Source organism: Passer domesticus, chromosome 12 (genome assembly GCF_036417665.1).
Source record: "Passer domesticus isolate bPasDom1 chromosome 12, bPasDom1.hap1, whole genome shotgun sequence".
Taxonomy (NCBI): Eukaryota; Metazoa; Chordata; class Aves; order Passeriformes; family Passeridae; genus Passer; species Passer domesticus.
In genome coordinates, this window is record NC_087485.1 from 11210793 (window position 1) to 11237988 (window position 27196).

Consider the following 27196-nt stretch of genomic DNA (forward strand, 5'->3'; position numbering starts at 1 on the left):
TTTCTCTGACCAGGAGCTGGCAGAATGAAATTATAACCACAGACCCCAAAACAGACAGAAGGAAGATCTTATCAATGAGTTAGGTGTAGACACCCACAAGAGAAAAGGTAATGAGCCCTCATCTTTTAGAGCATTGTTTTATCTCTTGTTTCTGTGTGTCACATCTGACTGGTATTTTATATATTACCTTTTCCTGCTAAAGGACATTTTTCATGTTCTGTGCTCTCACTTTGCCTGGGATTACTGTCCTATAACAGAAAAGAATATATATTTTAAGGGGAATTTTCTGAAACCTAGACACTTAGAGAGAACTTTTCTGCCCTTAATGTCCTGGTTTATGTAGAACTGAAAACAAGGTAGTTAGAGTAAACCTGCTTTTTGTAGTGACCATGGCTTTCTTGACTGTATGTCCACTATTTCAACTTGAAGAAGGTTAAAGTTACAACATTTAAAAGAATCTCTCAGTGCCATGAGTTTCTCTTCTCTCATTCTTATTTGGGGCTGACAGGGGATTTTTTTTTTTTTTTTTTTTTTTGCCTGCTGCAAATTCCACATCTGTTTTCAGAAACTTCATTTTCCTGGATTTTTGGGGGGCAGTCTGTCAATGTGCAATATCTGTCTTGGTTTGCATGCTTGTGCTGTGCTAAGTGTCGTGGATGTGTTAGGCTTGCCACAATAGATGAAGTTCTGAATGTTAAGAGTTGATCAATGGCAAATAATGTCCTTTGAAAAGGAAAAGTACAGCTTGATAGGAGTGAAGTACCAAAATTAGCTTCTTCATTTACAAACTATTGAAAGCCAACAACTTTTTGCATTTTGAAAAAGTCATCTGAAGATCATTTTTCACTATTTTGTTCTCTACTGTAAGCACAGATGCTACAGAGGATCTAGAACAGGCTTAAAGATTTTCTCTCACTGAAGACAAATCATCAGTGGTATTTTGGGATAGTATCTATTGTATGATGTGAAAATAGGATGCCTCAATAAGATACAGCATAGTGATCACACCAATTGTCATCACCAGTAATTACCACAAAGCTAGGGAAGAGGTAGAAGAGTAAGAATGCTTTTGTTTAGATTCTTGATAACTGAAGTACCATTACTGAGCCTCTTGAAATTTACTCTGCCAGGATATCTTTAATTATATAAATGCTCTGTACTCCTGTATTCCTTTCTCCTGGATTGTTTTCGCTGTTATTATGTGACACTAAAATTTGGCTCGCAGGTTGAAATCGCAGATTTCAAAGAATTGGAAGTTTATCTATGCATTATTAGTATTTACAAGCTAACAGTAAAAGTTTTGCATATATTTAGAGATTAGGAAAAGAGAAGGACTCCCCCGGGTTTCATCTCATTAGAATCCAGTATTGAAGCCTACATCTGATATACACACAGTATTAGTAGATGTGTTGGAATACAGAACTAAGCAATGTATTTCACATTATTTCACACTCCTTTCCCCAGAAAAGTAAACAAACACACTAAACCATCTTTGCATCTCTAAAAAGACATTAGGGAATCATAATAAGGTTCCAGGTGTTCACTGCTAGTGACTGCACTGGACTAGGGAATAAACTTCTCAAGTTTGTTTTATTTTACTTTATACAGATTTGTAAATTTGTGTGTTTCTTAGCTATGTTAGGCTAAATAATTATGAGATAATGAAAAGACAGAGGAGTATTTTTAAAAAGGATTTGTTTTTGTGAGTCCCTAGACTGTGTTGTGCCCACAGGTGATGTTATGAAGTATCCAAACCAGAATGGAACATTGATGAGATTTTTAGCCTTGGATAATTTAGGGACAATTTAAAAATCCTGGTATGGGAACCTTTCTACACTCTGCTCTGAGTCAATTGCATGATTAAGCTGTGGCAGTTCAGTAGAAAAGTATTAAATATTCAATTCATATGATTTTCCAGAAGAATAGTCCAGTTTCTGTTCCTTTTTGGAGTATATAAAGAATTGAGTATATAAGAGTTTTATGGTCCTGGGGATGGGCAGATCACAGATGATCAGACAGATAAATCTTTGGGTTTGACATTACACAGTGAAAGCACTAAATCTGTGAAAAGCTGCCTTTTGCTTTCCAGATTTTGATCCTCAGTACTGAGCAGCAAGTTAAAAATCTGCCAATTTTGTTGGCAGATGGGGAACCCCTCCCCATTTGGAGGTACTGCAATCAAGTGGATTTTTAACTGGTGCAGCACATCTTTATTTACAACTCGTAAAGTGTGTTTTCTTCTAAAACTTTCCATGTGATACAGGTCTTTATATTATATTACACTTATAAAATCTCACCAAACCCTTATGAATTAAAAGATAATTAGTGGTTCAAAACACAGAAGACATTAGGCCAGAAGTGTCAAAAATGTCATGAAAGACCATAAATCATAGTATACTTGCATTGATCCCTCATATAGTTAGTTTTTAAATCATCTCTTTAACACCTTGTAAATGTACAAACAACTATGAACCCAAGGGAAACTTTAATATGTTTTTTATACATATTTTAATTTCATCTCAAAGTACTGGCTGCATAAAAATTAAGTCAGACTCACAAAACCTCATTGATTTCCTCTGGATAAAACCCATCTGTCCAAACTAATTTAGAACCTTTTTGAAGCTGTAAAGTTAGTCATGCAACACTGAGGTCATTATGGACATCCTGTACTGTAGGAACTCTAGTGTAATTTTAAGAAGGTAATTTTGTTATATTTACTGTATTTAAATACAGTGCTACTTTTAAGGAACAAAAGCCTTACTGTGTAACTGTATTGAAAGTAAACCAGAAGCTGTGAAAAGTGAGATCTGTTCTTTTCCTTGTGATTAATGCACCTTTCTGCCAAAATTGAAACTTCTTAACTGAGCTCATTTAATACAAAGTAAACGAATTCTGCTCTTTGGATTTGATCCGCTGGCTAAGCTCTATAGATAAGGGTCTAACAGTGAATAGCTTTCATTCTAAACAAAGGATGTTTTGATAGAAAGGTCAGAGCTAAGGTCTTTTATATTGTGATAACAGGAAAGGGAAATGACATATTAATGGCAATTCATGCCATGGTGGTCTGCTGAACATGGTGGATCCAAAAGAAAAAGAAAAAAATAAAAGGCTGCGGTGCTATTTTTTAAGGACACCAGTTTTTAATTGGTCTTATTTTGAATGACAATTTCTTTCATTACAGTTGGCAAGACAGCGATGCCAAAATGTACAACACTACTACCACAGGGAAGATTGAAAAAAATTGTGTGTATTGATCTGGATTCTGCCCTCAAACAGTTTGCTGCCAACCAGAATATTAAGCAGGCTTAGCCCTTGTGAGTCACACTTGTAACAAATGATGATCTGTAGCTAATTTTTATAATGCGATAGACTTTAATTACATGCTGAATCACTTGAATAGGGCAAATAAGTTTAAATTAAGAGGTTCTCACTGTGGCTCAGAACACGTACATCATGCTGCGTGCTTTACGTGCAGTGTTAGTGATTTGGGGAGCAGGGTTTGCATAGCAGAATAGAAAACACTGAGTTTTAAAACATTTCTGCACATTATAAAAGATCTCTGAACTATCATGCAGGACAGGTTCTACCACAGAAATCTTTGTTCTGGAATAAACAAAAATATGTGATTTGGCAAAGCAGTCACTCCAGTGAAGACACTTAAAGCAGTTATTCCACTCCCCTTCCCACTCTCCCAGCCCCCTCCCCTTGGGGCAGGCTGCTTTATCTAGAGCCAGCTGATGTTATCTGTAATGCCAGCAGCTTTTTACATATCCACGTTGAGTCCAACAATTTCATGACATAGGATGATAGTGTACATTCCCACGTTGCCTAAAGAAGTCTGAATCAAATAGCATTTCTTTTATGCTTAGTGGAATGTCAGCACAGAGAACAGCAGGATCAAGTATTAGAGAAGCAGTGTAGGATGACAGAACAATAGTACATTTTTCGTGTTCATGTCTCACATCTCCAAAGAGAAAACTTCCCTTTGCCTACTTACTTCCCTGCCTTCTCCCTTGAGATGCATTCCCTACTAGTCAGTCTCTTTGCATGTCAGGCTGCAGCTGAACTGGAGATGTGATCCCCTGTGACCATAGCCAAGCACTGTAACCACATTCTCCTTTTCTAAACTACCACGGCACAAATAATGTCATTATATTTGCTTGTAAAGGTCTGTCAGGCACTTTGATGACAGCAGATAATTCTGAAGACCATCACATAGGAAGGATACCAGAAACCAAACAACCCCCACCACACTCATGTCTGCTATTTAAACAACCTTCCACCCCCAGACAGAAAATTAAAACCAGGCTCATTCCTTCAGACTGGGATGTTGCATCCCATCTCTCTGGATAATTGTTACAAGTACACAAGCCCATGTTACATATGCTTTGTCATGCCATGTCATCTGGAAGCAGCTCTGGGAAAGAGTTCTTTTATTAAAAAAACGCAGCACGCTACAGATTTAAGCTCCAGCAGAGAAACGTAGGAATTCTAAAAATGTTGCTTACTAAGTAGAGAAAGTGTGTGGCTCTAGGTACTGTAGTGTGAAGGTAGTTGCACACCCAGGGTGCACATGAGGTTGATGTGAGCCTGCTATTAGGCAAGAAGCATTAGAAATTCACATAATTCATTCCTCCTTTCCTCCATCAGTATACCCCTTCGTCCAGTGTCCATTCCCTTGTCTTAGTGCAACCCAGCATGAGAGCTGTATATTATTCTCTAGGCAGTGAAAATATAACACCATGGACCAATCCCTTTTCCTGGTCTTTGGTGAAATCCCAAAGCAATCTCTAGTCATGATCAACCTTCTCCCCTCATCTCCTGTCCTTCCAGCTGATAATTCTCAAATATCTCAAATATTGGGGTCTGACATCCATTCACACAGTTTGCCAGCTACCCCACCAAGAAAAGAAGTTATCTGCTTAAAAATTATATTCCTTGATATCTTTCTACTGCTGTATTTCATCCTATTTGCCCAAAATACATGATGTCTCCCTGTCTTGCTTGCTATATCCTACAGTGGTGTGGAAAATTTATTTCAAATAGTTCTTGCTTGAGTAGCCAAACACTTACTTTACCAGAGTGTAGTTGCAACACATGTTTATCTTTTAACTCAGTGACACTAAATGATACCTGAAAAAAATAATATATCAGCTAATATTTTGTTTTAGGGAAAGCTTTTAAACGAAGAAAAATCTTCATGCTAGTGAAATATATGCAAGTGTATAAATGTGACATCACTTTGAAAATTTTTTAAGTTATAAAATAATAAACAGCTCTTTATGAGATAGTTAAATTTTGTTAGATTTTAATCTAGCCATGGAATGAAAACAGTTTCCCATTTTGTAGTGTGTTACCAAGTAGTAGTAACTTCTTTCAAAATCAAATTTCTCCCTTTTAATAGGTAGCTATTTAAGTACCATGGAAACAAGGCAGTAGTGTTTTCTAAAATGTTTAGGAGTTCTCTGAATCTTTTTCAGCTCTTGTTACAAATACGTAATTTTGCTCCTGCATCTGAGCAATCATGCTTCAAAAAATAAACCTGATATGATGCGGTTTTACCAGTGACAAAGTTCATGAAAGTAAAATGTAACTGCTTTTATTTTCTACTTAAAATTTGATCAGGAGAACAGCTTACTTGGGAAACATGATTTGAGACGTGACTTTACTGTCAAATAACTTCTTGAATGACTGCCACAATTGCAAATTATTGTGTGGTTGTAGGTGACATCAGAGACAAGATTGCTGTGAAATTCAGTGTTTGTGCATGTAGTTCTTCCTTTATGTCTGTGTTCTAGAAGATGGAATAGACATCTTTGGAAACTATGCTGCTCTTGACTGAGCTGCTAATTGTACAAGACTGATTTGGATCAATATGCTTAAATGATGGACAATTTGTTCTTCCAGGGTTCCACTTCACTCTGTAAACTGGAGAAGAGTTCAAGTGGAGCTCAAGGGAGATGTAAATAAAATTCTGTTACATAGAAGAGTGGGTTTAGTCCTCAGACCTGGCCCTGCCACTTAGAGGTAGCAATCTTCACTCATCAAATCACTTTGTAAGTACAAGCCTGGATTTTCTTTAGCAGACTTTTCCACTAGCAAGGTTTCTACTCTTAGTCTTTTTCCTAATATTAAAAGGAAAGAAAAAAATCCAGTAGTAAAATTAATAATGAAAGAGCATTGTGCTTGAAATAAATGTGTCAAGAAATTACTTCTGTTTTTTCTGAATATTGAAACAAAAGTGTGAATTCTTACCCCATCTTATTTTTTTTGCTGTCATAACACTCTGTAAAATTCTTGCCTTATGCTGTCCTACTCAGTGTTTAATTTTTTCTGTCTCTGAGGGGATAGCTCTTCATATAAAAGGGGAACACATTGGAAAAATACAATTGTTCCCTATACTCTCCAAAAAGTCTGGTTAGGCAAGGTCCTCTTCTAAAATACATCTGTCACACTCTATGAAACATTTATATGGCCTCTGTTTTCATATCTCACCATCCTAATGCTTCCCAAGATATAGCTGTGATACAAGAAGGTACTACTGTCTCTGTTATAGTGAGGGGAAATTAAAGTACAAAGTGCCTACGTGAATTGGCAAAATCACAAAAGAGGCCTATGGGGGAGCAGGAAATTGAATACCAGCCTTATAGCTTAGCCAGTGTGTCAGCCTTCTCTTTGAAAAGAATAAATGGTCCTGGAACTAATGAATGGTTATTGAAATCAATATGTAAGGAATGTATAGGAGATGTGGGCTTTTTCCATAATTTTGCATCTAAAATAATGTTTATATTTCAAATTTCAAAATTGATGTACTTTCAAAGAACAAAAATAGGCAGATCAAGCAGAACGAGTGAAATATTTCAATGCCATAGAATTCTGAAGAAATCAATATAGATTGATATGATTTCAGATGAAAACATAGTCAGATGCATATACTTATGTAATTTACGTGACTGTATGTATATGTGTGTATATATATATATATACACACACACACATTTATTTCAGAAGAGCTATCTCACTTCTGACTTTATTGTTAAAGACATTTTCTGTCAAGGCAAGACAAAAGCAAGCTCCAAATTTTTGTACAATGTCTTGCTGAAAAAATATGCTGCCTTGTCAGTCAATACATCAGGTATATCTTACATAAATTTATTTATTAGTGTTACATAATTGAATTTTATTTTTATTGATACAATTCTCACAATTGAAAAACCTACAGTTATTAGAAACACATTCAGTATTAACTATTTTTCCAGTTATAAACTACATATGTAACTGCTAATATTGCATGTTCTTCAGTATTTAATTCAACAACCTTATCCTAGTACATCAAGGTTCTGAAATGCCAAGACTGAAACAAAAATCAAGAAGCCAGAACATGGCATATTTCTGTATGATATTCAGTGCTAATTATTAACTATGTCCAGGCGGTCTGGAGTTATAATAGTGAAGTCATTAGCCTGACTGTTTATAACCTATTATTTAACTACAGTGTAGCATTAAAGAGTCAACTACTCACATTTTCTACTGAGGTTTGTTTTCCCTGACATTTTGCTCAGCTGTTCACTACATATTGGAAACCATGATTGCTAAATTGTTTGCTAAATTCATTATAAAATTTAATGAATTAGAGAAATATACTTTACCAAGAATTATATTTAAGAGGGACGAGCCTATGTCCTAAGAATAGAATTGGTGCAAAGAAGGAAAGAGAATTTAGGAGTAGAGAACTTCCTTGTATGAAATGAAATGACTAGAAACAAAAGAAGAAAATCTATACTTTTCCTTACCCAGGTTTTACTTTTATGACTCAAATCAGAAATAAAGATAGATGAAATCTTAACATCTTTGCAATGAAAATGTTTTGAAACTTTATTAGAATTTCATCTTCCTGTATTTTTTGGGCCACTTATCATTTAATTCATTTCAGGCAATGACAGCTCTATAGTGATCTGTTATTGATGTGAAAAGAGCTTTTTTCCAGTATCATGTCACTCGTCCACCTATTTTTATGCTTCTTCAGGTTTGTTTACTAAAACATACGAATTTTAAGGCTTTTTAAAATAATAAGTATTTTTCTGAATCAGTTTATTCTGTTCTCATGCAACTTAACTTTACAGACATTATTTTATGTGAAAATTTTACATGTCGTGAGTTACCACCGTAATGACTTTTCCAACTAAGCAGAACCTTTTTAGTGTTGCAAAATACCAGTAACTTTAGTAGACACATATATTTGATGTCAAGAAAAAGGAAGAGGATTAAGAGTTGGAGTAATTAGTATTGGAAACTAATCTTCGTGCTGAATTCTGGTGGAAATGAATGGGTGGTGTTTTGAGAGAGACATTTAATCACCCCTTTTATAAAGAGTGACTCTCTTCACCTCCTCTGCTTAAAAACATTTTTTTTTTCCTTTTCAGATATTTCCTTTCCTTTCAGACTTTTAACTGGTTTGTCTAGTCCTACCAATGGACAGTTTAAACATACAAATAAAATCTAATGTCTTTGAAAAAAACCCTGAATGGGAAAAGACAATTCCTTTGACAAAACACGTGAAACTCACTGTAAGGTTGAGAACAAAATTTGTTTGTGCAATGGACATCACCCAGCCCAGTGTCAGTGAATGAACCAGCAATCCCTGAAGCAAAATTCATGACTTTCTAAAAACTTTAGCTAAGTGTTGTAACAAATTGGTTTTTAAATTAGGCTTGTAAGGGATACATCAAAATTGCCTGAGCATTAGATCTCGGTGAATTGTTCAGCTCCATGATAAGACACTTGGGTAGAGGATGGGAAGGATGTGATAGACCCTTGAGAACATAACAGATTTACATCAATGGCGTTTGGAATGATGAGCAGCTCAGTGGTAGCTGCTTAAGTAGGCAGCTATTCTACTCAGTTTTATTTTATCTTAAAAAAAGCAAGATATATCAGATACCAGAAACTTGTCATCATCACTGATAATACATTGATCTATACAGGGTGAGAAATGAGCAGAAATGGTTTAATGTCTTTAACACAAAAATGAGGATGTGTCGGAACTTTTAGAAATATATGTAAATTTTGAACTATCCAATTTTCAATCAACAAATACTTTTATTTACATAATAATTACATCTGACAGTGTGCTATAAGAATAGTTACTTTTTTTCTTCAGTGCTATTTATCCCATTGTAATAAAACAGCACTTCCACCCCTACAGATCAACACTGATATCATATCACTGGTAATAGTAAGGTACTTCTGAATCATATGGAAGATCAGTATAATCGAAAATCAATGATCTAAACTGAGGCTGGTTGTTCTATAATGTGGTTTATGTAATTTGATAATGCCAATCCTAATGGAGTTAAATATAATCCATCGAAATTTCAGGATGCAAGGGTCAATAGGGAGTGCAATGCTTCACTTCCCAGCAATTACCACTTATTACTGGGGCAGTGCTTTTGCTTTGCTGTTCTGCTTGCCTCAATAAATAATATTTGGAGACCCTGCAGCTGCAGTCAATAGAGTACAGTTTTATTGTCACAGCTTCATAGTCAGATCAATACCAAGTCTTCTGAGACATGGGAGAGAACCACCACACGCCAGTCTAATGAAACCATGTGTTTTTATGATTCTGAAATTATACATTTTATTCATTGCTCATGCTTAATGTCACTGTTGCTTTTAATAGGCCCCTTTTGACTAAACTTTTATGTGTCCTTCACATGACATTTATGTGTACAAAGAAAGGGAATTTGTGTTCTTGAAATGAGTTATAGTGAACCAAAATTGCAAACATTTCCTGATTTTTTTGTCATGTTGAGTTCAGTTACAACATTTCCCTACATTGCTCTTGCAGGGTTTGAGAATAAAATAGAAAATAATAAAAGTGTCTAAGTAGACCTCATGCTGCCATTTAAAATCCACTGAAGCACAATGTAAACTTCACTCAGGAGTGTGATTCTGCATTGGTTAAAAAACCCAGTAATTTAAAAATATGTCCAAAAATTTATGAAAATTTACATGTTGCAGCTTACTCTGAAAACACTGCACTCAGTTTGGCTGTGCAATTCTAAAAGATTTAAAGGAAGAAATTCCATCAAAGGAACCTGGGCTCAATTCAGGAAGAACATTTAAGATACAAGTTAAAGTCTCTTGTCTGAACACCAGTAGTGATGTGAATAAGCATCAGGGAGTAACATCATTCCATGGAAACAATTTTCTTTACAATTATTTTTTCAACTATTACTTGTATTTTTTACATCCCATGCAAAGTGATGGTTTGTCACAGGATTATAGAAATAAGGTGATCAGTCATTTCCATTGGGTTAACATAGACTTCTTTCAAGGAATGCTTTGGAAACACCAAAAGCTCAATTTTTGCTGCTGTTAAAAATCCCAGAAGATATATAGACACTGAAAGTCTGTTTAATGATTTAAAGTCAGGTAAAAAAGGTGAGGAAGGATTTCAACATTTCTTTAAAACAGAGACCCTCTTTCCAACACCTTCAGGAGGGAGTTTTCCTTTGCAGTAGCGTAAATATTTATAACATTCACCACCACCTGCACAATCATCCCCATAAACTGATATGCTCTCATAACTACTGGTAATGAAAAGTGTTTTACACTACAAGCCTTTGGCAATGTGTCTGTGCAGCACAGACTTTATCAAAACAAGAGCACCAGCAAGCTCCAGCCACTGCTGTGGCACAGCCACTGGCTATTTTGAGGTGTTTTCTTTCCCAAACAGGCATCCCATGTGCAGGTATATACGCATGCAAAACTGGAGGAAGCAGTGTTGCTGCCTTAGAAATAGACTTGGGATTCAGGTTTTGTTCCTATTTTTTTCCCACTGATCTATTGTTAAACTTTTGGGAACTTTATCTGAAGTTGCCACTTGAAAAACGGAATATTGATACCTGATTATTTTCTCTGCTTTGAGATTAATGAATGAAAAATTGTATGTATGATATAACACTTTGTGAATAACATTTATATGTTCCAGGCTTTTAAATAACTATTTTGGAGCAGAAAATGTATAGTTACCTCATTTTACAATAACAATTATTGTTCTGTTTGGGACACCTAAGTTACCAAAGCAAAGATACTTAACTACTTCATTAACAATTTGGGACAGCTTCCAACTTTTAATGATTCTGGAACAATTATGAATTTGAATAGTAATGTCAAACCAGAAAAATTAAAATTAATAAATGTCTTAATTTCAAATCTCTTCAGAAGGTATAATTAAAATGATGTCTGAGATCCAAAATGTTGTTTATCATGTACAAGCAGTCTTTGTAGTTCTTTGGTCATTATCCAGATTCATGTAATTTCAAAACCTTATAAGGAAATAAGTAAGTTAAAATTCCAGACTTGCAATAAAATTTTGGCAGAAGACATTCATCTTTATGTTCAACTGTAAAAATCTTCTCATTGTATATGTATATATATAAAAAGGCAACTAGTTTTGCACACTGAGGACTTAATCTGGATAAAGACCATAAAATAATAAAAATTGATCTCACTGAAGACAATAGAAGTCTCTTTCACTGATGAAAATGGATTTGGATAGGGTTCTAAAGGAAAATGAAGGCATTTATCCAATGAAGCACTTAAATATGAGAATAGTCTCACTTAAACCTCATTGAAAACCTCTTAGTTTTTATTTCATCAGGATTATTTGCAGGATGAGGAATTCTTTTTGGGCAGGGATAACAGAACAAGGCTTCTGGTGCCATATACCTGGAGCAGACCTTGTGCCCAGGAATGCAGAGTCTGCTTCCTCATCTTTGAACAGTCACAGTGGCTGAAGCAGATCTGAGGAGGAGCTGCCAAGCCAGGGGATGAGGTGAGTGCCACACATCTCCACTGCCTTCCCAGGAGGGGTCTGATCCCTGAGCTAAATCCTGCACAATCCACCACATTGGTTCTGCTGCTGAACCTGTTGGGCCATTCAGACGGATGCTTATTCCATGCTGAAGAGCACCCAAGAAATTTAAACGTGGGACTTCTCCCATGAGTAGACCTTCAGACCATACTTGTAACAATTCTCTGAGTACATGATAGGGAAGTTTTGTGTTATAGAACAAGTTTTATTTTAACAAGATTGCACATGATGGCAGATGGGAGGATATTGTTTAATTATGAATTTGTAAAGGTCGAAAAGGAAGCACAGCTTATTCCAACACAAAAATACTCCATACTGTAAAATCTAGGAGTAGGTTATTATTATAAATTTTGAATCATATTTTTTCAAAAGAATACCAAGGAATAACCAAGTTATTCATTAGTATTCAAGGGAAGTGCACACAGTATGTGTAGAGATTAAAACTATGCAGTACTTTCTCTTTAAATTGTCATATATAGGCACTGATTATTCAGTGAATATGGAACAGCTAGAAAAGTTCTGCTTTGACAGCCCTTGTATCCTTGACATAGAAATCTTACAGGTGGAAGAAACATAAAATTACTACATATTAATTGCTGAGAAGAGTCCAAGAACAGAACAGATACATTTTTGTGTGATTTTTATAATGAATCACTTGACAATTGAGATGACTGTTGGTTTTGAAAGCTGTACCAGTATTTTTTTCCTGATAGAAACATTTTCAGGTGAAGAACTGCTCATATATTTTATGATGAAATGTTATTTTAAATAGCTATGTCTTGGGAAATGAATGGGATCTTATATTGTCACTGAACATATTGAAAGTCACTAAGGACTATAAGTTAACTCCTTATGGTTCTTATTTGGAATGTGTCAAAGCATCACTAGAACTAGATAATTCATTATGATCCAGTGCAGTTAAGCGCCTCATAAAGTTAATATTCAGCACTTTCACTTCAGTAGGTTTTTAGGCATGTTGTTTAATCCAAACTGCTGTTGATGCAATTATTTCATTTTGCCTCGTGTCAGTGTGAGATAATATTTTTATTTATTGAATGTTTTCTCAAAATCGGAGCATTTAGTCATGTTACAGCACAACAGAACAACAATGGAAAACACACCATTCCCATGGGAGAGCACATGGCATTTATGAAAGAACCAGAACTTTCAGGCCTTTTTCTTAGTCTTCCAAGAAATAACACCTCTCTTCTGCTTTACAAAAAAAAGCACAATTTGGGATTGGGGAAAAATTCCTTTTTTTAATAGTTATTCAATTTATACTTTGCTATGTGAAGGATTTACAGTTTTCCCACACTTTTCATAACAAAGACCTAAGAACAGGCTGCAGTTTTCCTCTTATTTACCCGTACAAGAAAATGCCGTCACATCAGTAAATGTCTCTAATTTGCTAGTGTCTTACCTTTCTCCCTCAAAATGAAAATATTTTGACAATTAAGTGATATCCAGGTTTCCTAGTTTTTGTTTTACCAACTCCTGCCACAATCCACTTCATTATTTTCCAGGTAAAACTTTTTTAAAAAAACCCCAAAACTTCCTTTTAAAAACAGGCAATGGTTCTGATCTTTATATTTTCTTTTTATGATGCAAACATTGAAAAAAGAATATCCTAATATTTATGTAATGCTAGCATATGATTTAATTTAGATGAAAAGAATGACTAACTGTGTTATTGAAATAACCATGGTGTAAAAATATGTATGGGAATATTTCTAGTAAGAAGAAATTATTTTTTTGGCACTTTTGTTTTAAACTACTGTAGTCTTTAATTTTACCAATTGGCCTAAAAAAAGATAATGTCACTCCTTAAAAATCCTGTTATGAAACAGGAATAGTAATAATGATGATAAAGTATCTTTGAAATGCTTCTATGTAGAATTGGGTAAAATTGTGATATTTGAAAGGAAATAGAATTGTAATATTATTGAAAGTCCATTGAAATTATTGCTTGAAGTCACAGACAATTACATATGATTTGAGGGTGTGCATTTACACTAGTTCTGGAATTAATTCACGCATTGGTTGTTTTATGTATACTTTGTGATTCTGTTCAGTGTCACAAAATATATTGAAAACTCTTAACACCTTTTAAAACTCGATTCACTTCTGATGCAATAACAGAGATTGGTCCAATAAAGTAGAATGAAAATCTATTTGTGAACCTTTTTGCTGAAGTATATTAAAAAAAAAAATCTCCTGTTATTTGAGCTTACCTTATAAAATGTTTACATGCCATTAAATAGTACTAACATCTCCTGTGTAAATTAAATGGGCTGTGATGTTCCCCATGTCCTAAAGAGCAGTAGTACTTGAGGCTATAAAAATACCTCCATGTAATAAATCAAATGCTCTGCTCCTAAAACTGGAATTATAAAAATAAAGGGACAAAATCCCAGCCTAATTAGCTTGTCTGTACAAGCATTGCTCTGCAAGCACCATAAACAAAAGTATGTTTAAACTACACTAGTTCCGACAACTCAGCATATTTTAAGAGCTGGTACCTGGTGCAGGAGGGAGAATTTACTCATCAGAATAATTTTGAGAAATAATTTTAAAGTGTGTGTTTTAGTTTGTTAAAGATTTCCCCATCTATGTAAATAAAAGGTAGTGAGTAACACGTTTTGACAGTCTAGATTTTGACACAGCTCTATAAATTCAGAGGGGAGGCAGGGAGTTGAAGATGATCCTTTTAATTCTCACTTAAAATATTTGTTCTCATCCATTTTCTGATGTGTATATGTAAGGCGGCCTAACCTGGCACAAAGGCAGGTATAAATGTTAAGCTGAACTAGAAACCTTTTTTTTTTCTCAGCTTGCATGTTTCTGCATGCCATGATAGTTTCTATCTTTGTTACATTCCACTGAACCTTTTGCAAATAAAGTTTGCCAAGGCAAGACTTTGCCAAACCTTTCTGTTTTCATTTAATTTCACTTTTGGAAGTATTTTTTGGTTCAGCTGTAGAGAGAAGTGGTGTCTAGATAAACCTATTCTACAAAGAATAAAATGTATGTTGTAGTGGCTGAGCGGGGCTCACCTGAACCATTTTCAGCTAGAATCATTTTTCTGTCTGCTACAAAATTGTCTACTATAAAACTAAAATTTAGCTAAGAGATGAAACAATTATTTCAGTGAGGAATAGCTGTGTTGTTGGGTTTTTTCTTTTTCTTTAACATTGAGACATAATTGGATATTAATTGAATCTATATGCAAATGGTACTATGAATATGACATGCCTTATAGTTTAGGTCTTACCTAGACTGATCTTTAAGTGAGTATTTATTGGCTATATCCCCACAAATTGTAGTATTTGATGTTACAGCTGTTCCCATGTGTGTCAATAGTTGGTATAACAAAGTTCTGGGAGGCTGCAGACTGCACTGCTCTGTTTCCTTGAAGATGAGCACACAAGTGCTCCAGATACAAAGCCAGTTTGTATTAGCATCCAAGAAAAATAAACTTGAGCATGTAACTCTTTAATGATACAAAAATATTAAAGAGGTTGAAAGAAAATCTCCCCTCTGCCCACCAGGGCTTTGTAGAATCTCTCCTCCCAGCTGCTTTCCCACCCAGCAGCATTGGTGTCCTTGGGAGTTGTAAAGATCCCAGTGGGGACGCCCTGTGATCCACAGACACCTCGTCTCTGTCCCTCCATCCCCTGCCGGCCTGAGAGGCCCTTCCCTGGCTCAGAGTCCCTCTGTGGGGTGTCCTGTGGGGCTGGCACTGCCCAGGCACCTGTGTCCCCACACGCTGGTGGCACTGACCCCAAACGACCCAATCCTCCTTTTCATGGACTTCCCTCACACGCCCCAAACGACCCTATCCTCCTTTTCATGGACTTCCCTCACAGGCCCTAAACGACCCAATCCTCCTTTTCATGGACTTCCCTCACAGGCCCTGAACATCCCAATGCTCCTTTTCATGGACTTCCCTCACAGGCCCCAAATATTTTTGTCTTTGCACAGGGCCCACAGTAAGTTATAGACAAAGAGAACCAGTCTGAATGTCCTGGGAGGTGTGTGGGGCTCTCTGCTGGCACTGCCAAGGCTGAGGCACTGCTGGGGTGGTGAGCTGACCCCTCTGTGTTCCGGGGCTGGCCATGAGGTGCTGGGCTGGGCTCCGTGCTTCCAGCAGGAAATCATCTGAGAGAATAGATGGAGTCCAGTCTGTTGAGGTAACTTCAGAATTGCCTTCTTGCTGTCCTACTTGGCCTGATGCATGTGTGTGTGATGCTAAGTACAGTTGGTGAAAGACATTATTAAATTTCACAAGTGAAATGTGTGTCTTGGATGACCTGAATAACAGAAACCAGAGGAAATAACATGTAGAAAAGCACAAAAAGTGAAGAGGCCTTTGATCATGAGGGAGGTGGGGATGAGGAAGGGGCAAAATGCTCTGTGTTACGAGGTGCAGCTGAGTATGTGAGAGCAGAGTGAGGGCTGTGGCAGCACACCTTGGCTTCTGTATGGTGATAGTGTTCTTCTGGTACGCCTGAATACACAGTGGCGCTTGATAATTTTAATGACTTGTTACATGATGCTGCAAATGTGATTCTTGATTAACTTACGTGCCCCAGTGCTGAGTTGTAGTTACAGTCTTTCCTGTACATTTTCCATTGGAGCAAAGCCGAGTATTTGGGCTGAATTATGGATGAAATGTTGCTAGCCAGTTCATTTCTAGTTCACTATAGGAAACCTGAGATCTCATCAAATGTGTACTTCTTATAGGAAGCCACATATTATTTTCAGGCCAATTAAATTTTAATGTTACCAAAATACTTGATCTGTCCTTTACAGAAAATTATAATATTGTATTGTTGGATGAGTTGTGGGAATGTGTATTCATGCATGGATTTCAATTATTTTAATTCCATGACACTATCAGGAGCAGGCCTATGACTATAATAATGCAATTCTCTTTAACACAGTCTGTAAAAATGCATTGATTTTATAGCTCCCCAAACTGATTATATTAATATCTGTGCATAATTAGTTTACACATTACTAAATTACTGACAGATTAAAAGTGAAATAGTGCAGTTCATACATGGCCGCATAACTGCCAGAAAGGAAATTAATATGGATTCAAATGGTCCTTGGAGACCTGCACTGAAATAGCAGAAATCTATAAAGACTGCTTGCGTTAGGAAATTTCCATCACCAACATGTTTGTGGTTGATGCTTTTCTAAGTCTGTTAATATGGGTAAAAATTTACTACAGGAAATGATGTTTGAATGATGCTTTTACTGTTACCAGCTCAAGAATGTGTTTATTAAAAGTAAATTCCTGACTTAAATGGCAATTACATTGCACATGAATATGAATTTTTAAATACTTTTTAAAGTGTTCCTAATGAAGTGGCAGTAGTATAAAGTAGCTACTACTTAAGATGTGTTTGCAAATGATATTGTTTTTAGAAACGATAAAAATTAAAACTTGCTCTTGGTACTTCTCCCTCAAGCCAAACACACATAGGGAGATAACCCTATATTAAAACTTGATCTGTTTATACAACTGCAAACTCCTCCAGATGATTTTATCTTTTTAGAAGAGTTTTGACATGAAGTGTGCAGCCCAGCTTCATGCACAATCCATTAACAGTCTACAGGCTTTTTTTTTTTTTTGATATGTCTTGTTGAAGACTGGGTTACTTGGATGCCAGTTCATGCTGTCATTATGGAAAGAACTGTAAAATCTGTGTCTTATAGATTGGTTACAGCAGAAAGTTGTGTAAATATGATTTTTTTGCCTTTTTTTTTTTTTTTTTGTTCATTATCTCCTCAACCTTGTTAGACCTTTGTGAAATATGACATGGAAAAAAAAAAGTGGGAGACTGATGCAAGCACTACTCTTTGTTGTAGGCTTTGGTGAAGGCTGGGTGTGGCCTCAGGGAAAGGAAAGCATTCCTTAGTTGAACAGGATGGCAAGGTGAATTGTTACTCAAAGAGCTGCGGCCAGATTTACTATCTACAACTGAACACAAAATGGAAATGCAAATGAGTTTATTCTAGTTTTCTCTTGGGGCAAAATGCCCTCCAAGGTCAACCAGCATGATGTGCATAAGGATCTGGTTTCTTGGAAGTCTCAGTATTTATAGCTTCTATTGCCTTTAGCAGAAGCTGTGGAGGTAGGTGGCTGACAACTCTGAAGCCATACTAGAAAAGCAGAGCAAATCTGTTTTGGGGAGAGAAAGATTACTGCTGCTTCTCTACCTTGTTCTTTCTTTAGTGTAGCATTTTGTTTACTATTTGTTACTGAGCCTCAAAAAAAATAGATTTATTTGTTTATAGAAGATTTGGAAAGACACTACTAAATATGCCTCTTTTCTAGTGTTCCTGTAGTTTCCCAAGTGGGTTCATTTTTTTTATTTTTTTTTTGTGAGAACTCTTTGGTTCTTTTAGAAACATTATTTCTTTAAAATTAAACTTACAGAATCATAGTATGGTTTGGGTTGGAGTGGGCCTTTAAGAACCCTTAGTTACAACCCTCTGCTATGGGCAGGACCAACTTCTGCTACACTAGGTTGCTCAAAACCCTATCCAGCCTTGCCTTGAACACTTACAGGGACAAAGCAGCCACAGCTTGTCTGGGCAGCTTGTGCCAGTGCCTCACCATCCACAGTATGAAGAATTATAGCTAATCTAGATTGAACTTTTTTTCAGTTTGAAGCCATACAGCCCTTGTATCTCATCCCTATACACCCTTCTAAAATGTCCCTGCCTTGTAAATCCCCTTCAGGTACTGGAAGGTGCTCTGAGGTTTCCCTGGAGCCTTTTTCCTGCAGTCTCAACCACAACTCAGTCAGCCAGTCTTCACAGGAGAGACCCTTCAGCTCTCTGATCATCTTCAGGGACAAAGTTCAAATGACAGCTGTTTAGAGGTACCAAGGTTTCATTATGGATGTGTTGCTTTTGCTTCAATGGTAATGAATATGTGGTTTTGTTAAATCCAGATCTTGTTTTGGTTCAGGATTTCACATGAAGTTGCCTGGATGCTGCATTTTGGAGGGGATAGATTTCATGTTTAAGTTAATAACAATTTTCACACTGTGATCCATTTCACTGAAGTGGTCATTGTGACTTGTTAGAATTGTATTTATGTTTATGTTTGCATGGTAAGTACTGCAAATTCAGCGGTCTTTGCTGGAATTAATCACATGTACACGCCAATTTACTTTCTGGATTTGGAATTAAGGTGGATCTGCATGAAACATGATGATTTTGTTTGTAAGTATTTTTTGGTAAACGTTTCCATCAGTTATAACTCATGCAGTGAGATGCCATCTGGGAGGTCTGCCAGGTTTCTGCAGTTGGCAGACCTGTTGTGTGTTACGGTGGCACTGCTGCTCCTCTGGCTGAACCAGCAGGGAGTGCTTCACTCTTGCCAGATGCTGGTGCACTTACTGTCACACTGGGCTTGTGGACAAAGCAGTGCACAAAATTTCTAGGTGGAAGCAAAGACTGCATGTGGATCTAAGAGACCAAACTTCATGGAGCTTCATTTTTAGTATTGGATATTGGGAAGCAGAATGAAGATGAACTGTACTTTTGTTTGCTTGTTGTTCTTAAAAACTATTTTCAGGAGTAGAAACTTCTATTTCCATGGATAGGAAACTTCTACAAGATAGAGCTGTTATTGAATGCAGTATTAACAAACACATATTATGCCCCAGCATTATTGACACCAAGTCAGCTGTGTGTTTGAATGATGTTTCAAGTGAAAGATGCAATGTTACAACTGCTGTAACTTCCTTGTTTTAGGCAGAATTTTGAAACAGCTGTAATGCTTAATATAGTCTAAATATAGTCTAAATACAGTTTTAATTGTAGGGTCAAGTAAAATTTTATGCATAAGGTATTTAACATGACCAGCTATCTCACTTAGAACTACTTTGTGAATCTGGAATGCTTTGTTTTGGCAATGAGAATACCTTGGTAGTGTTATTAAGAATTTGGTAATTCCTACTTTAGGTGCACATCCAATAAATTACTGTAAATATTGTCCTTTATATACTTTTCAAAGTTTCTTTGATTTTTAGTGTTATGTGTCTCCTGGAATTATTTTCTTTGTCAAAGAGAAAAGTTTTGTTTACATGCATTGCATGTCTTCATAGTATGTGTAGTGAAATAAAAGGCAAGATTAGATTAGTGCAGTTTTATTTAGTACATGATACATCTATGACTCTATAGGTCTTGAAGTTGTATCTTTTCTACTAAGATGAAGCTGCACAAAAACAACCCTCACCCCCAAGGAAAAGAAAAAAAAATCCCCAAAATCAGCTTTCCCCTTTTTATTTATAATGAGCTTTACACTGCTAATGCAGAGTTAAGATTGCTTAGGATCTGGTCACAAAGACTGTTTCTGTTTAATGAGGTATGTGAGTGTTGGAAGAATTGTGAAACATTAGACTGCAGTTTCCATAGATGTTAATTTGACATTTTTACAGGAGTATTTTTTTTTGCTTGTCTATATCAAACGGATCTGTAATTAAGTAATTATTTTGTTTTAGAACTTCATTTGCTTCAATACATTCTGGTTTCTATATGGTCTCTTGTAAAGCTCATATCAAGGTTGCTGCATTCAGATAGTTTGAGCATCATTGTTTTACCAGTTCTACTGGTTTCTTCACATGTCTTGCAACTTCATGGGTTTTCCTCCTTGTATTAACTTCAGGAAACCTAAGATCATGAAAGCTGAGTTTCTTACAATAAGAGGGCAAATTAAATTGGCAGATCAGTGTTTGCTGCTAAAGTTGCAAAGGTTTCCCAGGTGATACATGATTAATGTCATCCTGAATGGCTCAGACTTTCAATTTTCTAAGTAGAATGATCTTTAAAATGTGCTGGCTGGCAACTGGATCATAGTGGAATAATGTTTCCCATAAGAGTATTTCCATAAATGCAAAAATAAATAATACTAGGGAGATTGCTCCTGCATTGCACTGTCCCCTCTTCCTGCCCCAGTTCACTCTGTGGGACCTATTTCAAAATTTCTTCTCTTATATTATGTGTATGTAGAAGGGATCTGACATTTTTCCTACAAAAAACAGTAGTAAAAAAATAAAAGTGTACTTGTATTTATTTCAATATTGAAACTGCATAATCAGGTCTGTGTAAAACCGTATTTACAGCTGTTTGGCAAATGGATGAAGGAAGTTTGCAGCCTAAGAAACAAACTGTACAGACATAGCCCTCCATTAAGAGTTGCTTATGTGAGTGTATCAGATTTCCTGGAATGTCAACCACATTAAAAAAAAAGTATTTGATATGCTGTAAATCTCATTAAAGCACTGAAATGAACCCAGGTATTTTTTTTTTATATTTTCTTCTACTTAGTAACATTTGTAACAGTACTTTCAAATGTATGGCTTCTTTCTGTGTATTTTTGCATGGTAAGGAGAAAATTTGAATACTTGTTATTATAATTTATTTCTTGCAACAATATACTTAAAAGTTGTTGTGTCATTCAGACCCCTTCTAATGATGCTGAATACACATCAATATACAACATGAAGATGCAAAGTGTAATTTTAGAGGTTCTAATTACATTTTGAATTCAAAGCACATTGCAAAAATTATTTGAATGTTTTCAAGAAAGTCGAAAATCCTACAACTGTTCCACTTCTACTAAATCCCTGCTCCTCTGAAACCAAGAAAATGAATATTCAATATTTTTTTTCCATGTGAGTCCCTTGACATCCTATTGATTCACTTTATTTTTCCCAACAATTTCTGACAGATTTCCCAATGTGGATTACTTATGTGCTTTGATATTCATTTTGTGACTGCCTTTGAAAAGCACATAAAATTAGAACTGCAGCACTACCTGCTCACTGGAGCTAAAAAACCAGTGAGCACAACCCTTGGCATCACTGTGTTCACTACCACTGGTGTGTACAATCCAACATGCTGAGTATTAGCTGATGGCAGAAAGTGTTGAAGATGTATGAGTTAAAGAATTCATTTGCTTATGACAACATTAGTCAAAAAAATATGACATCTTAAAAAGCATGCTTCTTCCAAGTTTCTTCTCTGCATGGTATATTTCAGTTCTGTTTACTCAGGACACTGACTAGCTCTTTGGGTAGAGCTGGCCTTTGTCCATTGCTTGATCCCTTTTTGATAAGGGATTCCTTTCTTGTGGAACTTCTGTTATATTACTCTTAGACATGGAAAGGTGCATGTAAATTCTGAAAATTCATGAAGCTGGCCAGTTCTTGCCTTGATACTGGTGGTGGGGGAGAGGTTGACCTCAGGAATATGGTTTCCTTATAAATGTGTGTCTTGAGTTTTCTGCTGGTGAAGATTATTGGTTTTCTTTTAATATTGGACTGGACTGGCTATATGATGTTTTCTGCTCTGGATTCCAATAAAATGAGTTTTCACCAGGAGAATTCAGACTCATGTTTCTTGGACCCCACCCTCCTCTTACCCATGATCTCTGGAGGTGGGTGGTGCAGCTAAACACCTTGAACAGTCAAATTTCCCACCCTTCCAGAGGGATTAGTCAAATCCTGTACCTCTACAGTAACTGACAGCACTTGAACTATCTGCGTGGCTTTTTTTCCTACCTGGTTGACTTCATAAACCTGTAGCAACTTTCTTAATCTGAGACTAGTCTGCTATGAAGCATAATATTTTGCTTGATTGGATAGATATGTACGAGCAGTTGAGATAAAAATGAGATTGAGAACTAAGAATTTCTACCTATATACTTTTTGAGTTATTTTAAATATAGGGTTTTTTACAGATTTGGGAGCATTTGTGATAACACTGTGAAGATGCTCTGAAGGCGAAGAAAACTTCCTAATAAGTAGGCAAAGCAGTAAATCAGTAAATAATTTGTAGTATTTTTATTAACTCAGATGAGCCAGGTCCACTCTTCTGGGGATACACATTATAGCAACACCATTTTAAATGTAAACCAAAATTTTATACCTGCAGCAATGTATTAGTTAAACAGTCAAACAGAAAGAGGTTCCTCAAATAACAAAACCACAGTGTTAATATCAGATCAAAATAATGTTAAGCTGTTCTGTTTGATCAAAAATTTTTAAACTTCATTTTTATTAGGTTTTTTGAGCTCAGATTTTTAAAAGCTTTTTTGTACATAGTTCCTTCAATTTTGCAACCAGATTCAATGAATTAATTGAGGTCATTAAAATTTAGTAATTCTTTTTAAGCTTCTTTATGAACGAGGGTAAAAACTGGATTAATTTACATTACTACCTTGGCAATACCTAAATACCTAATGCTAATGTCATTACTGAGAGTCCTACCTTGCATGCAACCTGTATAGCATTTATGCTTAGGTAAAGTTCAGATCCCAGGATATCATGATAAACACCTAGCTATAATTTAATATTTATATTTGTGATGTATTCTAAATCAAAAAGAGGAACATTTTAGCAAGAGACATTTAGCTTTTAATCTATGAAATACGCTGTTATTAAATTGGGCAAGGATAGGAAAGCATCGTAATTCAAGGAGGAGAAGAAAATCAAGTGGGATTTATTGTTTAATTTTGGAATTGAAATATCATCAAGAAAGATACTATAGTGAATAATTCCATTTCTTAAGTTTCTGGACCAGCTTAGTAAATCAAAAGTTTGTTTTCCTGAAGTTTCCTAGAACCTAACATTTGCATAAGAGTGGCCTCCTTGTTCTCTTTGAAATAGGACTTTTTTCTGCTTCATGATGAGAATATTATGGCAAGCTATCCTTAGAGTTCAATTTAGTTTTGTAGACATCTAGATGGACTTATATTGACCAACAGCAGCTGCTACTTTGGATTTGAAATTGCTGAGAATGTATACAGAACTCTGAGAATCCATTTACAAATTCCAAGTTCATGGTTCACCAGTGTTTTCCAGGCTGGTCACACAGAACTTCTTAGAGCAGTTGTTTTGACAGTGTGTGGGGTTGTCTGTGCATCTATTGCTAAAAACTTTTTTATTTTGTCATTCCAGAATAAATGTGGAGAGCTAGAAATCTGCAAGATATTTCAATTCTGTGAGGCCTAGGAAAATAAGCCATGGTTAGAAAAGAAAGTTCTTACTCCCCTGAGAAGGACAAGTATAATGTAACACTGGCCTTTAATTGGAAGCCAGGGAAGCCACATGAGCTTCCACCTTGGGGCAAAACTCTACAGGAAAGGAGGATTTATTAGTTTTTCTCCTTCAGAATCTGCTTGGTTTAGTTTGGAAACACATTTCATTTACCTGAATTAGAAACTCCTGTTACTGTGGGAAAAGCACACAACCAGCAGAGAAATTGACTGGCTAGATTAGAAAACTTGATATAAACAATGCTGTCAGATGTGCATGCTCTTGTGGAAGAAGGCTGGACAAAATATTTTCATTCTCCCCTTGTATGTTCACAACCGTTTATTCACAAACAAGCTGCAGTTTTTGGGAGTAGATTGCTCATTGATATTGTCAGCAAGTAGTTTACTGTCTCAAATCCTCTGCTGGTACCATTAGGTTATTTCTGAGAAAGGTCACCTAGCTGAACCTCCTGCTCTGAGCAAGAGTGACTTCCCAGTTGGACAGGGTTCCTAATGATTTATCTGTCTAAATTCAGTAAATCTCAGAAGCTGGCGATAACATAATCTCTCAAAGTGTCTGTTCTAATTATTAAAAACCTGTGTCTTCTAAGGCCTGCAAGATTTTCTCCAGAACGGCTACCTACTAAATTTGCTTTAACCTGCATTACTGCATGAAACTGGTAATCCAAAAGGGCTTATTTTCTGTGAGCATTGTGTTCCACTTTTCTGCCTTAATGAGATCTCTTTGAATATTAAGTTCTTCCCTCCACAAGCAATTTGGCATCATCTGCAAACTGGAGGATACCCAAGCTGCATTTCTACTTGTTCATGTGAAATACCACTTGGATTTATTGTTTAGACATATAGAAAATTAGTCTGAGTTGAAGTAAGTATTGAATCAATGACTAGGATCTACTAAGTTTCTATTGTGGGAAAAGCATCTCTAGTAAAGGAGCCTGGTAAAAGCTTAAATTGGAATTGTGGTTTGTCCATAGAGTTGTGTTAATATCTGTATTCATGTAACCTGTCAAAATAATTTTTGGGAGATGGCATAAATCTGTCACTGAATCATCTCCTTGTGGCCATGACTGACTGTAATTTAGTACGTGGGTCTGCAGTTTAGCAAAGAGGGTATTTTGTATCCTCGAGGTTTCTGTATCTACTGACACATAATCTGGACAGCTTTGAATCTGAATCAGATTCATTTGCTACCTCTAAAACACATGGCCTTTTGTATTCCGAAAGACACATCTTCTGGCTCCATTTTTTTTCCCCGAAGGCTTCTTTTCTTCTCCTTGGGTTATGCATGTCCTTAATGAGAGGGAAAGTAACCTTTTATGGGCATCAAACAATATTCTCTAGGAATGCTTTTGAGGTGAAGGTGACATCAACAGACTCCAACATATTACAGGGGTATATTTGATGATATTCTTCTTCATTAATTAAAGCCAAGGAGGGGATTTAGGTTTAAACAGGCCAGCCCTCAAAGAAGAGCTGAAGCATGTTCTTTCCAAGTATGATGTAGCATATATGTATTGAATAGAATTAATATGAATTCAGCTCAGAGCAAAAAGTTATAAATTTGCTTTCTGTTGTTAACTCTCATATACTGTTTGAGTACTGTGACTTAAATCTGTTCAGGAAAATGCAACAGCATAGATTCACATCAAAAAAACCAAAACATTTTCCATTGTCCTTTCCACTTGCTGTGTTTCTGCTTAGCAAATCTAAGAGAAGTTAAAGGTATATTTTAGCCATCATTCAAAACTTCAGTTTTCTCCTTTCTTTCTTGTTCATGTTTTCTTTTGCATTTTTACAAATTCCTTGAGATGTGTATTATTTACTGGTGTCCATTGCTACCTGCTTGCAAGGAACTACCTTCTTCTTTTCATGTTCTCATGCAGGTCAAATTTAAATACCCAATCATTAATTTACCACAAGAGGGATTTTTTTTGTGTTGACTCACCCAGTAGCACACTTATGCCTTCATAGGTGAATGTACTCAATATTTGAGAACTATTAATACTAAAATTATTTTTGTGTTCTAATCTAAAAATATAAAAATATTTTAAATTCTTTCTGTATTTGTATCAATACCTTTTTCTGGCACACTGTCAGAATTTTCTTTTCATAAAATATTTTGAAAATGCACCTGCTTAATGTCATTGGAGGCACTAACTCAAATGGAACTGTTAAGTCTCTTATTTTTATGAAATAGTATTCTCAGAGCTCTGGCAGTAATGATCTTAAATTAGGTGAAAGCTTGAATTAGGCAAGGAATGACTGCTTTAGGATACCATTCCATCAAATGGCTAAACATTATAATACATTTAGCCTAAAATGTCATTAGAATGCCTAATAAGATATTGTAGTTTATGCCTGCTTATGATTGTTTGCATAGATTTTGTCAGGCTGCTAACATGCTTAAACAAGTGCTCATATATAACCTTTACAGAACTGTGGCAGTGGTTACACAAAGAATCAATAGACTACACTAGGATATTGAAAAATAGGATTTTCTACGAGTTAGATGCACACCATTAAGTAAGGCTCCCAGTACCACCCTTGTTGCTTTGCTTGCCAGTTTTTTTCAATCTGTAATATATGCTCATAGAAATTTGTGGCAATTGCTCTAGCTCCCTGTGTAAATTTATTTTCCATTTTGAAGGGTGTAATTTTATTTTTCAGTTTGAGGGTGTTTGGTTTTGTGTGTGGAGCTTGAAGTGGGCATGTTTTGTTTTGTTTGTTTAGGTTTTTTAAGGAGATATGTATGTAATGAATCCTGTGGCTTGATCCTTTCAGGATCCTTTTGTAGCAAATTTTACTGGGTCTGCAGCCTGTAATGGCAGCTCCTTCTGCAGACAAGCAAGGTGTCTGTAAACTCAGAGCACAGAATAGGAAAAATCAGGCTAGCAACAGAGATCACAATATGAATAATAAAGTAAAATACAGTAGTGATACAGTGCAAACCAAGGTTAGGGTGCTGTTGAGTGAGACAGGTCGAGTGGAAGGTGTCCCTGTCCCCAGCAGGGCGTTTGGAAGCATTTGGAACTGGATAATCCACCCAAAGCATTCGGTGATTCTGTGTTGAAATTAAAACAAATCCATTGTAGCCTCTGACTTCTGTCACCAGTGCTGAGTGCTTTGGAAGCTGTGCTCAGTGCTGTAAAACCCACTCTGGTGGAACTACTTTTGGGCTTTGTATCCTAGATTTTCTTTTTCTACACTATTTTATCAAATAACAGCGCTGTGTATTG

General features: G+C 36.0%; 1 long non-coding RNA gene across 4 annotated transcripts in view; it reads left to right on the top strand.

Moving 5' to 3' along the window:
* Positions 1–15502: 15502 nt before the first annotated feature.
* The window catches only part of LOC135279566 (uncharacterized), a 37876-nt gene continuing 26182 nt past the window's right edge, over positions 15503–27196 (top strand). The window contains exons 1-4 of one of the 4 annotated variants that reach the window (XR_010346777.1): positions 15503–16068; positions 17756–17822; positions 17906–18021; positions 18633–22125. This is a non-coding gene — a long non-coding RNA (uncharacterized LOC135279566). Of the gene's footprint in view, positions 16069–17755; positions 18022–18632; positions 22126–27196 lie in introns of those variants that run through there. The other 3 variants (XR_010346778.1, XR_010346779.1, XR_010346776.1) reach the window with 3 other exon arrangements.